Source organism: Panthera pardus, unplaced genomic scaffold (genome assembly GCF_024362965.1).
Source record: "Panthera pardus isolate Hobbes unplaced genomic scaffold, ASM2436296v1 HiC_scaffold_16, whole genome shotgun sequence".
NCBI lineage: Eukaryota > Metazoa > Chordata > Mammalia > Carnivora > Felidae > Panthera > Panthera pardus.
This window is the reverse complement of record NW_026526721.1, coordinates 108,082,245-108,096,005: the sequence shown is the minus strand read 5'-3', so window position 1 is coordinate 108,096,005 and position 13,761 is coordinate 108,082,245. Positions and strand designations below refer to the sequence as shown.

The following is a 13,761-nucleotide window of genomic DNA, read 5'->3' as shown; positions in this document are numbered from 1 at the left end:
CTTGAAGGCAAATTGTTTAAAAGTAGGATACAGCAAGACCATACCCCTAGTTCTTCATCTAAAGTATTTTTATGCCACACTTTATTCAGAAAGAGTTACTCCATTTTTAACTTTTACTATTTTAATTTTAACCAATATTTATTTAATAACAACTAGACACATTAATCCTGCAGCCTAGAAAAATGATCAACAAGATTCAGGTCCTTAAGATGTGTACCCTTGCCAAATGCTAACCTGTGTGTAAATAAATGGGATTTCCTAAAAGGGATAGAAGCTGTGGAGACTCACAATTTCAAGAAAAGGAAAAGGACATTCTTAACGGGAAGCTTGAGAAAACTGGTTCCCAGTAAGGCTTCTTGAAACATTCCCTGCAGAAGATTAACCTCAGAAGTGAACAAAACTGAGGGGCAACTGGAAAAACAATCACCCCTTCTGGGAAAGCTTTTGTTTCTTTTCAGTGGCATTTTACTTCGGTCCATTTTGGAGCTCATCTCCTTCTCATAAACATGCCATAAGGAGGACACAGGTGCTCGGGTTTGCACACACTGCACTAACCACCTGCGCAAAGGAGGCCCAAGTCTGTAACCTTACTGCTCAAGAGCAAGGGTCTGATTGAATTTTTTAATGCCTCACCACCAAGGAAATATATTTTATTTAGTGGGGGTAACAGTTTAGTTACTGCCCCAATGATCAAAATGGTAATGCGAAACGGCGGGGAGGTGGGGGACAGTCTTCTATTTCAGTTTAGTTGGTTATTGTTTTAATGCTGAACTGCTAGCGTAAAAATGAGATCATAAACTCATTCCGAGTTACAAACAAAGAAAAGGAAGAGGAGAGAGGGGGCCGCAGACGCCCAACAGGGGACTGGGCTTAGGGGCGAGCCTGGTGGCATCTCGGACTCGCGGCGCCGTCGCCATGGGAACCCCGCGCAGGCGCAGAGAGCGACGCCGCGCAGCCGAGACTTGCCTCCACCTCCCCGCGCGGCGTCGCTCCGGTGCCCTCGTTTATTCCAGGAAAGGGTAATGGAGTAAATCCTCCTCGCGCTGAGTGTACCCGGCCTTCTCCGAAAGGGTCCTGAGTGGGGTCACCGAGCACAGGAAGAGTCGTGAGACTCCCCAAGAATAATGGACAGCGTACTTTTCCTTTCTGGGAAACGCGGACCTGCTTTCTCCGCGCTGTCGGGAGGTCAGAGTACGGTTCTGGGGACCCCGCGTGTGGGTGAAGCATCCTGCAGCAAAGCTTCGCCCTCCAACGGACGAAACCCCATCCACCGCCACGGGCGACTCGAGAAGTCATTTCTGGCGCGGGCACACGCACACCCACGTCTTCTGAATTACGCCCCCCAACCAACCCCCCTCCAGGACTAGCCGTGGTCCAGTTCGCGCTGGGGGTTTGGGGGATCCCCACGCACAATACTCACAGTCCCTTAAAGAGCGCGTCCCGGCCGGGACTGGGAAGAGGAACTTGAGCCACCTGCTCATTTGCACACCTGGTCTGGTGTACCAGTCCTCGTTCTCTTTCCGCCTAGCTCCCCCCAAAGCACTGACCTGCTCAACTTTGAGTGTACGGCAGTTGAAGGATTCCTGGGAGTCCTTGGCACAGGAGCAACCTCCAAAGTGCTGGGGTGGTGAATTGTGGGCCCCTGTGACTTTCAACTCCAAAACCCCGTCGAGGGACGGAAAAGCCCCCCAGAAGCGCACTTCTCCCCACCAGCCAACAGAAAACCCTGAGACGCGCAGGGGAGAGCGGGGCGCCGCCGCCACAACCTGCTTTCTCATTCAAATCCTTACGCTTACACTGGAGCCCCCTCCCTCCCAGCCCCGCAGCTCCTGAGGAAATCAGGAACTGGAGCTGGAGAGAGCGGACTGGAGCTCCCACCTCCTCCAAGGGCCCCAGCCGGCCGGGGGTAAGGGGTCGAGGGCTGGACCTGGACCGCCCCCTACCCCCGGGCGCATGCGCCCTTACGGGGCTCTCAGGGGGCAAGAGCCAGAAGCACTGGGAATAAAGTCTTTTTTTTTTTACCCGTAGGTTTCAAAGTTTCCCAAACCCAGGGACACCTCCTGGATTCTCAGTTTGGGGCTGTGTTCCCAAGAGCCTCGGTGGTTGTAGGATAAAGGAGTTTGGAGAAACGAAGTTGGAAGCGAGGAAACAGAATGGGAACGGTTTGCAGCTTGCACCAAAGTAAAAAAGTGTCAGAACCACACCTTAAAAGAAAATCCCAAACCGCCCATCTTATGTCACCTTCTCTTACATTTCTAAGAAAATAGCATTTAGTATGCTGTTAAAACCAAGGAAATCTGCCTTGAGTAAAGTGCAACTAAGACGGAGGAAGAGGGAGTGTAGGTAACCCCCTGCCTTTATTCCCCCCACCTCCCACCGTCAGTTCTTCCAGATGTTTCTCCTAAACGTTAACGGGACAGTTATTCAATCGATCAGTTTAGTGGCTGGCAGACTCCAGCGGCCACCCGGCAGTAAGAGCTTGGCCAGGGCGGAGGAAAGCTTGCACACAGTAGGTACTCAAATAGTGATGCAAATGATGAAATCTACTGAGTGCAAAGACAAGGTGATTGACTCGGTTGGTGCGGCTGCTGGAACGCTGACTACCGCTAGCCTCGGCAGTCACGGGGTGATCCGGTCTCAGGATTCCAGGATTTGCATTTATCAGCCTTCATTCAACCTGCCCTATTGTTAGTTCAAAGCCTGGCTGGGAGGGACTTCTAGACTCTGCTCCTCACTCACCTTCAGTTTAAAATTCTCCACCAATAAGAAGGTCCTAGAAAAGCTGGCAGCATAGGGTTGGCAGGGATTTTCTGGGCTTAGTGACAACATAAACTAAAGTCATTTTCTTTTTCATGCGTGAATTTGCTCAGGAAGTTACAACTGAGTGCTCCAGCTTGGAGAGAAGGGCCGGGCTGCCTGTCCGCTTTGACGGACAGTTAGTGTGGGGGGTGGCAGCACCGTGACCTCTCAGCGCAAGATCTAGGGTTTCACCTTTTCATCCCACTTAGCCGATACCATAGAAACAACCCATTTGTATTATTCAATTCAACAGAGGCAATTACAATGTCACAGCAAAGCACCATGGGCATGAAGAAACTTTATCCTGAAAGCAATCTTGGACTCTCAAAAAAAAAAAAAAAAAAAAAAAAAAACGCCACGGGAATAGTCATTTGAATTTCTTCATGCCAGGCTACCAGGAAAAAAGCAATTTGGAAAAACACATATAAGGTCGTTTGGCTCCAAAGAAAGAAACCTCCCAATTTTTTAAATATGTCCATACAAAAATCCTCAATTTATAAGAAATTAAACAGGTAAGGTAACTCTTCTAACCCCAAATTGCTTCTTGTTTTGCATGCAAACATGTGCTGTTTAGAGATTTGTTTTGCTGGTAATCTCCATGGTGAACAGGAAGTCCAAAAAGAGAGAATGAGAGACGCGCACACCAAGACAACCCTTCACACAACCATGGAAGTTATCCACTCCAAACCTCCTGTGTTTGTCTTTCTCATACCTGAAAACCCACAGATGGGTGTTAAAATAAGCTCAGACACCAAGTTTCAAAACAAGAGCATTTGTTTGTGATGCAGTCTTTATTTTGAAAGTTTTAATTTCCATAATTTCAAGAACTTCAAATTTCTTTATGCAGTGTTTCAAACCTACTAAAATCAAGGCAAATACCCATATAATACTCCTGCTCCTTTACACCTTTTTTTTAAATAAAGCATTACAGATACAGCTAAAACCCCATTTCCTGGCCCTCCTCCCTCCCATTGTGTGAATCATACTTAATCATGGTCTTAAGTGTTTAGGACATATGGATATATCCATAAATCTTTTAATGTAGCTTTTCCCTGTGAGTTCTTTTTTTTTAACACCATTAATCAGAAAAATCACTAACTAAAACCAAGAAAATATTGTTACATTGCTAAGTGTTTGGAAGCCAGACAGAACTATTTTTCCCTGCTGGTGACGGGGGAATGATAACAAAGGGATTAGACAGTGGGTAGTAAACAGCCTCTCTAGGTTACACAAACCCTTCCATGGTTACAGAATGGTCAATAGAAAAACAAAACAAATACTATCCCCTTCCTTCACTGGGTACAAGAGAATTGGGGGAAAAAATGGGATCTAGATTAACACTTCTTTGGGCAGGTAAAACAAAAGTCCTATCTGAGTAATACCTTTTTTTGCATGGTCTCTTGGTCACCTAAACACTAATCTTTTAGTGTGGATTTACCCCTTTTCCAAATATAAGGGCTTCTGCTGGTAGCTCAATTCAAGGTTGAAATCAATCCCGCTGAAAAGTCCGGAGTTGAATCTTCCTTGCTTCCCCATACACGGGGACCTCCATCTGTACTGCAAGTTCAGCCAAGCCCTTTACAGCAGTCCTTTGACTTAACCTCCCCTGTGCAGTAAAAGGGCTATGAAAGCACCGATTTTTCTTAAATGCCATTTACTGGTGAAAGACATCCTTCCCCACCCCCACTCTCCTCTGGCTTCCAGAGCGATGACTCTCATTAATTATACTGGCACAGCACTGTCTGGCCTCCCTTCTAAATAGCTGCCAGATTTCTACATATCACCTCTGCCTTGATACAGAATGTGCACTGACAACAGGATCACAGAAAATCCTGTAAAAGGTGCCTGATAGCTGGTAAGATGATTGATGTGCTTTGAGGTGGGCCTGCTGTGCTGTGCTGCGCATAAAGGGTTTCTTAGAAAACTGCACTAGGAATCTCTGTTTTGGAAGTAGATATTTCTAGCTGTACCAAAAGGGTGGCTTTCAGTTGCAAAAACAGGCATATTTAAGATACTCGAATTTAATCAGCAATAATCTGCAAGTTATATCCATAAGGCAAGAAAGTGAAGGAGATGAATATTATCCCTATTTTAACCAATGCACCAAAAAGTCACAAGAATAACCAAAGAGTTTGACAATTACTGAGGAGTTATATCTCTCCCAACACATTTCTTGAGTACTTGCCATGTACCAGACACTGTGCTAGATGGTAATTCTTAGCTGGAATTCAGATAGTACTCCTAAAGTACAGATCAGTAGCTCTCCTAACGGCCCTACTTTTAAATACAAATAACAAAACCACAACTCAAAGTAGCTTGAGTAAAATAGCCAGTGTAGTGAGTCCCACCTTACAAAAGAGGCAAGGATAAAGGCTTCAGGAATCACTGGATCCAGGAAATCAGAATTCATCATTTCTTTCTCATATTCTCACTTTTGATCCTTCCTTTTCTCTCCCTGCTTTTCTCAATGTTTCTTTGTTTAATGTTTATTTTTGAGAGTGAGAGAGAGCACGAATGGGGAAGGGACAGAGAGAGAGGGAGACACAGAATCTGAAGCAGGCTCCAGGCTCTGAGCTGTCAGCACAGAGCCTGACGTGGGGCTCGAACCCACGAACCGTGAGATCATGACCTGAGCCCAAGTCGGATGCTTAACTGACTGACCCACCCAGGCACCCCTCGATGTTTCAACCTTACTCTTTCCTATTACATAGGCGCTTCCTCTATAGGCCAGTGGGTAGAGAAAACATTACCAGAGACAGCTCCAGGTCTCAATCATCTCAGCTAGTGTTTCCAGGGTAAAGAGAGGATTTTTTTTTTTTGCTTTTACTATCTGTAAATAAGATTGTAAGAAAGTGGGGTGCCTAGGTGGCTCAATCAGTTGAGTGTCTTTTCAGCTCAGGTCATGATCTCACGGATCGTGGGACAGGCTCTGCACTGTCAGCACAGGATTCTCTGTCTCCCTCTCTCTCTGCCCCTCCCTGCCGCACACACACTCTGTCAATTAAAAAAAAAAAAAAAAAAAAGAAAGAAAAATGAAAAGATTGTAGGCAAGGATCCTAAATGACCTGGTTCAGGTCACGTGTCCATCCATAGGTCAATTAATGTGGTCAACAACAAGTAGAGTGTATATATAGCCAGTCTCTGATTATATACCCACCCCTACAGCCAGGAGTTGGGGTACCTTGAGTAGCAGCCCCACCAGAACTATGTGGAGTCAGGAGGATTTGTCCCCCATAGGAAGGGGGCTGTTCTTTCCAAATGAGGGTAGGAATGGGTTCTGGCAGATAAAAAGAGCAAGGGTCCCCTACTGTGTCACCTCCTGAATCTGCCACCAAAGATAGCCATAAACACCTTTGATAGATTCCTATGTGTATGACAGACATTAAAAAAAAATGAGTAAAGAAACTTCCCGTGTCCATTAGGAAGGACTGAGGGGACGGGCAGTATAAATGCCACCAATCTTTCCCTCCCTAGCTACAGAAGCATATATCCCCACATGAAGCATATATCCACACATGAAACACATATTCCCACATGAAGCATATATCCCCATATGAAGCATATACCCCCACATGAAGCATATATCCCCATTTGCTAAGCTGAAAAAGGAGAGAAAGGAACATAAATAAGCAAGATGGCTGACCTTGAGAAGAGTGGCTTTGTATTTGTGCTTTTCACTTTTTATCACAGAAATTTTCATATGTACACAAAAGTAGAATAGTACAATGAAGCCCTACATATTGGTCACCCAACTCTCAACAATTATTAATATTATGAAAATCTTTTATCTATTCAGGAATGTGACGGATTCACTGAATACTTAGTTTCATAAATTAACACATTTTGCCCTGTTGTGATCTTGGTTAATGGAAGGAATGCGTGCCTACAAAATAACTAAATTAAATAAGACTACTACAAATAAATAAGTAAATAAATAAATAAATAAATAAATAAATGAGACTACTACATGTGAAGCTCTTAGCAAAATGCCTAGCACAAAATAACCTCTCAAAAATCTCAATTATTGGGGCGCCTGGGTGGCTTAGTCGGTTAAGCATCCAACTCTTGGTTTCTGCTCAGGTCATGATCTCATGGTTTGTGAGTTCAAGCCCCACGCTGGGCTCTGTTGCTGAAGGTGCAGAGCCTGCTTAGGATTCTCTCTCTCTGCCCTTCCCTTGCTCATGCTCTCTCTCTCTCAAAATAAATAAACAGTCTTAAAAAAAAAAAAAAAAGTCAATTTTGTAGGGGTGCCTGCCTGGCTCAGTTGATGGAGCATGTAACTTTTGATCTTGGGGTTGTGAGTTTGAGCCCCACGCTGGGGGTAAAGATTACTTAATAAATAAATTACTGGTATTACTTGCAACCTATTTAAAGCTTTTAAACATTAGCAAAGTCTACACATTGAAATGTATTTGGGCTACAGAGGAAAACAAATTAAGGCTAAACTCCTTGCCAATAGACAATAACATTTTTAAGTGCTCCATTTAAAAATTTTTTTTTAATGTTTAATTTTGAGAGAAAGAGAGTGTGTGTGAGTGAGCAGGGGAGGGGCAGAGAGAGAGGGAGACACAGAATCTGAAGCAGGCTCCAGGCTCTGAGGTGTCAGCGCAGAGCTGACATGGGGCTCGGATTCACAACCAATGAAATCATGACCTGAGCCAAAGTCAGACGTTTAACTGACTGACTCACCCAGGAGCCCTGTAAGTGCTCAATTTTTAAATGGGTGATTTGTAATTTTTATAGCACAAGCCTATGTAATTGTTTCCCCCTTCCTATATGAAAACATCAAAAATATTACAAGCAGGGGCACCTGGCCGGCTCAATCAGTGGAGCATAGGGCTCTTGATCTCAGGGTTGTGGGTTCAAGCCCCACATTGGGTGTAGCGATTACTCAAAAACAAAAATGTTTTTAAAAGTATATTATAAGCAAATGCACTTTTCACCTTACAAATAGTAAGACACATGTTAAACTGTCAAGGTCAGGAAAGAGCTTGGACTAAATATCGGAATTCTGAATTCCAGGTTCCCTACTTGAGTACCTTGGCAAAATAATCCAGCCTTCAATGCTGGGTGAAAACAAAATAGCAGAATTGAGTCTGTCTAGGTTAAATCCATCAGTTCAACTAAGATTTTCTTATACCTCGGTTATACTTCTTAAAAGACTCTCAGTTCCCAGTATAGAATGAATACTTTTTTTTAAGTGAATACTTTTTTTAAAAGTTCATTTATTTTTTTCAATAATCTCTACACCCAACATAGGGCTCAAACTCACAACCCCAAGATCAAGAGTCCCATGCTTTTCTGACTGAGCCAGCCAGGAGCCCCAGAAAGAGTACTTTTTAAAAGGCAGGAAGGATGCTAATTAAAGTGAACTTATTCCATTTTCTGTTTTTCTCCAACTTACTTCACTGTTTTCTCCTGGTGGTTGGGGGGCAGGGAATAAAGTATTCTAGAGAATATTTGACAATAGTATCAGCGCCCCCTTGACTTCCTCCTAAGAGCTTCCCAGCCCAGCTCTGTGACTTTTGTTTCCAGAAAGACCTCCCACAGAGCCAGTATCTACAATTTTCAAGATAGTCAGTGTCTGCTAGGCAGGACAGACATAATTGAAGTACTTTCTTGGGCCCAGAAAATAATACTGAAACTCGGATATCACATATTTTCATTACGGAATATACTGGGTTTCCCCTCCCATACCACCATTAAAAATTCCTGTAGAATCCCATAATATAATAAAAAGAAAAATGTATCTTCACAATCTATTCAGTTGCGGACCAGTCATCTAATACAGCAATCATTTTTATAGACATTGAACAAAAGTTTAGGCAAATGAGCAAATTGTAAGGCGAAGAGAAAATGAAGAGAACTGGTAAGCCAGAACGCAACTTCTTAAAGCTTTCAAAGCTGAGGAGGAGGGAAGGCAATTTACACCATAAGGAAAATTCTCCTATTTCTATACTATTTGGAATCCTTCTGGTGTATGACCTCTCTTATTATTAACACCTGTTTTTTTAACCAGAAGACAAACATTTAGGTTTTTCCATAAATAGTAAAAGGAAAAACTGCATTTTAAAAGCCATGTTAGTTTTTGTTTCATTTAAGTATTTCCACTAAATATGTATTTAGGGCGCTTGATTTGCCCAAAATAAGTATTGTTTTCAAATTTGACAAGTTTTAAAATATTCTTTCAGACCACTGAAGGCAAATTAATCTTCACAATGTAGGATCATATGATGTATAGAGGAAAATTAGAATGGAAAAATAGATTCTGGTCAAGATGAGTAGGCAACAAAGAAACGGTTCACTTTATACTGTTTTAAGATTTTTTTTTTAAAGTCATCCCTACACCCAACATGGGGTTCAAACTCACAACACTGAGATCAAGAGTTGCATGCTCTGGGGTGCCTGGTTGGCTCAACCAGTTAAGTGTGCAACTTTTGATTTTAGCTCAGGTCATGATGTCACAGTTTGTGAGTTTGAGCTCTGCGTCAGGCTCTCTACTGTCAGCCCACTTCGGATCCTCTGTCCCCTCTCTCTCTGCCCCTCCCCACTGGTTCTCTTTCTCTCTCTCTCAAAAATAAATAAACTTTAAAAATAAATTAAAAAAGAGTCGCATGCTCTACTAAGTCAGCCAGGCACCCCAGTCTACTTCATTATTTCATTCCTTATTTAACAAATATTTGTAGAATTCCCAATGAGCAAGAAACTGGACTAAATGCTGTGGAGAAAGCAGAAATGCTCCAAAGTTTAATAAGGTACGGTTTGAGTTGCAGGATCCATTCCACTTTGGAAGAGAGAGAAGACAGGTAATTATAATATAATGTCACAAGCACTAAAATAGATATGTGTTCAGTGTTGTGGAAGAACGGGAGAGGGCACTAATTACTCAATTTCATTGCTAAAGTATATATAAACTATGTTTCGAAAACCAAAACAGGAAATAGAATCATCCCAATACATCAAGTTTAAAAACTCTGCTTGTGTCTCAATTACTTGTTGTCCTCACTTTAGTTATGGAAATCTATTCATCAGGCTTCTTCAAAAAAGTCCTAGAAAATGAGATCTGCATTTTTTGCGCGTCAAAGCCAGTGCACATATTCAAATATTTACAACATGCAAAAAAATAACAAAACAACCCTTCTCTTTGCTATGTGCAATGCACTGTGATATATTTTACTCTGTCCTGTTTTTCTTAGCCCAACATGAGGCTTGAACACAGGACTCCAAGATCAAGAGTTGCATGCTCTGCTACTGAGCCAGCCCTGCGCTCCTGCTCAGTTCTTTTGTTCTTTCTTTTTAGATTGCTGGAGGCAACTCATTAAATTGATTTCATATCTCACTAATAGATCATGGCCTACAGCTGAAAAACACTACTCCAATATGTCCTTTAAAAATGAAAAAGAGGGGCGTCTGGGTGGCTCAGTTGGTTAGGCAACCGACTTCTGCTCAGGTCATGATCTCACAGTTTGTGAGTTTGAGCCCCGCATCAAGCCCTGTGCTGACAGCTCAGAGCCTGGAGCCTGCTTCAGATTCTGTCTCCCCCTCTCTCTACCCCTCCCCTGCTCACACTCTGTGTCTCTCTGTCTCTCAATAATAAATAAATGTTAAAAAAAATTTTTTTTAGTAACAATGAAAAAGAGGGGCACCTAGCTGGCTCAGTTGGTAGAGCATGCAACTCTTGATCTTGGGGTTGTGAGTTCAAGCCCCATGTTGGATGTAGAGATTACCTTTAAAACATTGTAAAAAAAAAAAAATCGTAAAAAAAAAAAAAAAAAACCATGAAAAAGCATGGCAGTAGTGCTCAGAACAGAAGCAGTGTGGTCAGGAGGACCCCAAGTCACACCTTCTGCCCAGCAAATTAATAGATATCAAAGCCATATAGGAATAAGCCTCTGGGAGAAAAAAAAAAAAAAAAGGCCTGTGATTGCTCAACCCTTTAACCATGAACCCACATGAAGAAAAAAGGCCCTCTAAAGTTGTCCAGTCCCCAAAGGGTGAATCCTCCCTAAAGGAGGATCCTTTGAAGAGACTGTGGAGTATAAGGGCAATCTTCTGGAGAGCAGAACTGGAGCATCCAGATTGACCAAGAAATTCACACATTGCAGGACCGAGAGTCATCATTTTCCCTGTCCAGCTGAGTAAGTAACATGCTATGATCTACTGACATCCCATTTTCCCTCCACATCCTACATTCCCTATGTATTGGGTGCATTGACATTTGGCCTTAAACTTCCAGATCATGAGGAATTACCCTGGACCTGAACAAAAGGAATTCATATTACTCAGAGATCCTAAACTAGGGCATGGACTTGATTCCTAGATGAACACCATCTTTCCTGAAGAATACTAAACCCTAGAATCCTATCTCAATCCAATTCCACTTCATCAGAGTTTGCAAAACTTCAAAATATCTAGCTAATTAACGGCATCTTCCCGTTTTCTATCATTTATACCATCTTTTTCTATTTCCTATTTGATATTTTAATGTAATTTGAATGGAAGTTAAATGAATGCACTCCATGGCCATCTTGAAATAAAAGTATAGTTGGTTCATTTTAAAGCTTTTTTACTGTTTCACTTTTAAAGTTCTGTTCTTGATATTTTAAATAATTTTTAATTAATTTTTTTAAAAAATAAGTTCTATGTCCAACATGGGACTTGAGCTCATGACCCTGAGATCAAGAGCCACATCCTTTATTGACTGAGCCCACCAAGTGCCCCTGTTCTTAATATTTTAATTTTTAGGGGAACCTGGATGGCTCACAGTCAGTTAAGCCTCTGATTCTTTTTTTTTTTTTTTTAACGTTTATTTATTTTGGAGACAGAGAGAGACACAGCATGAATGGGGGAGGGTCAGAGAGAGGGAGACACAGAATCTGAAACAGGCTCCAGGCTCTGAGCTGTCAGCACAGAGCCTGACGCGGGGCTCGAACTCACGGACCGCGAAATCATGACCTGAGCCAAAGTCGGCCGCTTAACCAACTGAGCCACCCAGGCGCCCCAAGCCTCTGATTCTTGACTTTGACTCAGGTCGTTATCTTGTAGTTCTTGAGTTTGAGTCCAGAGTCAGGCTCTGCTCTGACAGCATGGAGCCGGCCTGGGATTCTCACTCTCTCCCTCTCTCTCTGCCCCTCCCTTACTCTCTCTCTCTCTCTCTCTCTCAAAATGAATGAAACAAACTTAAAAAAATTAAAAGAATAAGAAAAAAGTATACCTTAATATTTAATCTTGCATTTTAAATTTTCTTCAGTCTTTTTTAAGACCCAATAGCTGAATATTAAAAAAAATTGTTTAACATTTATTCATTTTTTGAGACAGCAAGAGACAGAGTGCAAACAGGGGAGGGGCAGAGAGAGACGAAGACACAGAATCTGAAACAGGCTCCGGCTCTGAGCTTTCAGCACAGAGCCCAATGCAGGGCTCAAACTCATGAACCATGAGATCATGACCTGAGCCAAAGTTGGCTGCCCAGCTGACCAAGCCACCCAGGAGTCCACAGTCTTTTTTAATGGTTATGTATTTTTGAGAGAGAGAGAGAGAGAGCATGAGCGGGGAGGGGCAAAAAGAGGGGGACAGAGGATCCAAAGCAGGCTCCATGCTGACAGCACAGAACCTGATGCAGGGCTCGAACTCAGGAACTGTGAGATCATGACCTGAGCCAAATTCAGATGCTTAAGCAAGTGAGCCACCCAGGTTCCCCTTTTCTTCAGTCTTTTTATAAATTTGCATTGCTTTCTTCCTGTGACTTGCCTTCACTGAAAGAGTTGCATTGGTAATGGCGTTAGAGAAGCTCCAAACCCAGAGATTGAGGACACACTATCCCAAATGTGGCACCTTGGCAGAGTGAACATTTTAAGTTGAAGGAGTCAGAAAACAGCAGGAGCAGGAAGGTCATTCTGATCTCCCTCCCTTGCCCTTTTTCCCTGAAACTGCTCATAAAATCATCCTCATCGTCATCAGAGAAGTGTCCTCCCAATAGCTGGAGGTCTGTTTCTCCTGTTACTTAAAACTTATGTTGAATAAATTTGCGTACCTTTCTCCTGTTAATCTGTCTTTGTCAGTTTAATTTTCAAACTCAGCCAGCGACCCAAAGAAGGTGGAGGAAAACTTTTTCCTCCCCTCACCACAAAGAAGAGCCTGAAAACCAGTACCACCCCAGCTATCCCAACAGCAAATGAGCTCCTTAGTGTATCTGCCATCCCTCTTAATGGTGGCTTAAGTAATAATCATTCGTTGGGGCCCTGAAATTCTGAAGTGCTGCTGTTTTTTGGTTTCTTGAATCGTGTTGTTTCTCGTTAGTCACTGGGTTCAAATCAGTGCCATATACAACTGCTGGATTTGCGACAAACTGTGTCAACAATATGCCCCTTGGCAGCAAAAGGAGGGATTCAAATTTCAAAGATGCAAATGTAAGGAAGCAAAACGCACCATCCCAAAAAATTCTTTGGCATAAGGATTATCTTCAGAGGGTTATTTTTAAGAAACTGCAGACATAAGAGAAGCTCTGAAAACTAAGTAAAAGTTAATCTTTTGTAAGAACAATTTACATTTATAAGGAAAATCTCCATTTGTCAAGGTGTCTCTCTCTGTACCAAGGAAACTAAATCTGACTCTAAATGTCTAGAAATTTACCAGTGGAGAAGGCATGGATTTAAATCTGTATAACAACCTTACTCTTGTTTACTGTGCTTTTCAGGGTAACCGCTCCTAACTGGCCTCACCATCCCCCAACATCTTAGCTGGAGATACTATTTAAGGTGATGGCTTGGGCCATCTGGGGGAGTTACTCAGTTTTCCTTGGTGTCCCCAGGTATACAGGAGGTATACATGTTATTAAACTTCTGTTTGATTTTCTTCTGTTAATCTGTCTTTTTATTACAGATGTGTCTCAGCCAAGAACCTAGAAGAGTAGAGGGAAAATTATTTTTCCTCTCCCCCCAAACTTCACTTTGGTGAGGAACC

At 42.6% G+C, this 13,761-nt stretch overlaps 1 protein-coding gene and 1 long non-coding RNA gene across 8 annotated transcripts in view; one reads left to right on the top strand and one right to left on the bottom strand.

Annotated features, from left to right (window-relative positions):
- PLCH1 (phospholipase C eta 1) overlaps positions 1-1,792 on the bottom strand; it is a 218,128-nt gene extending 216,336 nt beyond the window's left edge. For 4 of the 7 annotated variants that reach the window (XM_053903686.1, XM_019440131.2, XM_053903688.1 and 1 more), the window contains exon 1: positions 1,548-1,790. The gene's annotated coding sequence lies outside the window, so the exon portion shown is untranslated. Of the gene's footprint in view, positions 1-1,547 lie in introns of all 7 variants that reach the window. The other 3 variants (XM_053903692.1, XM_053903691.1, XM_019440150.2) reach the window with 2 other exon arrangements.
- LOC128777300 (uncharacterized) lies at positions 973-3,144 on the top strand. Its single transcript, XR_008422550.1, has 3 exons — positions 973-1,191; positions 2,029-2,339; positions 3,053-3,144. It is a non-coding gene; the product is annotated as an uncharacterized LOC128777300 (long non-coding RNA).
- Positions 3,145-13,761: the final 10,617 nt, after the last annotated feature.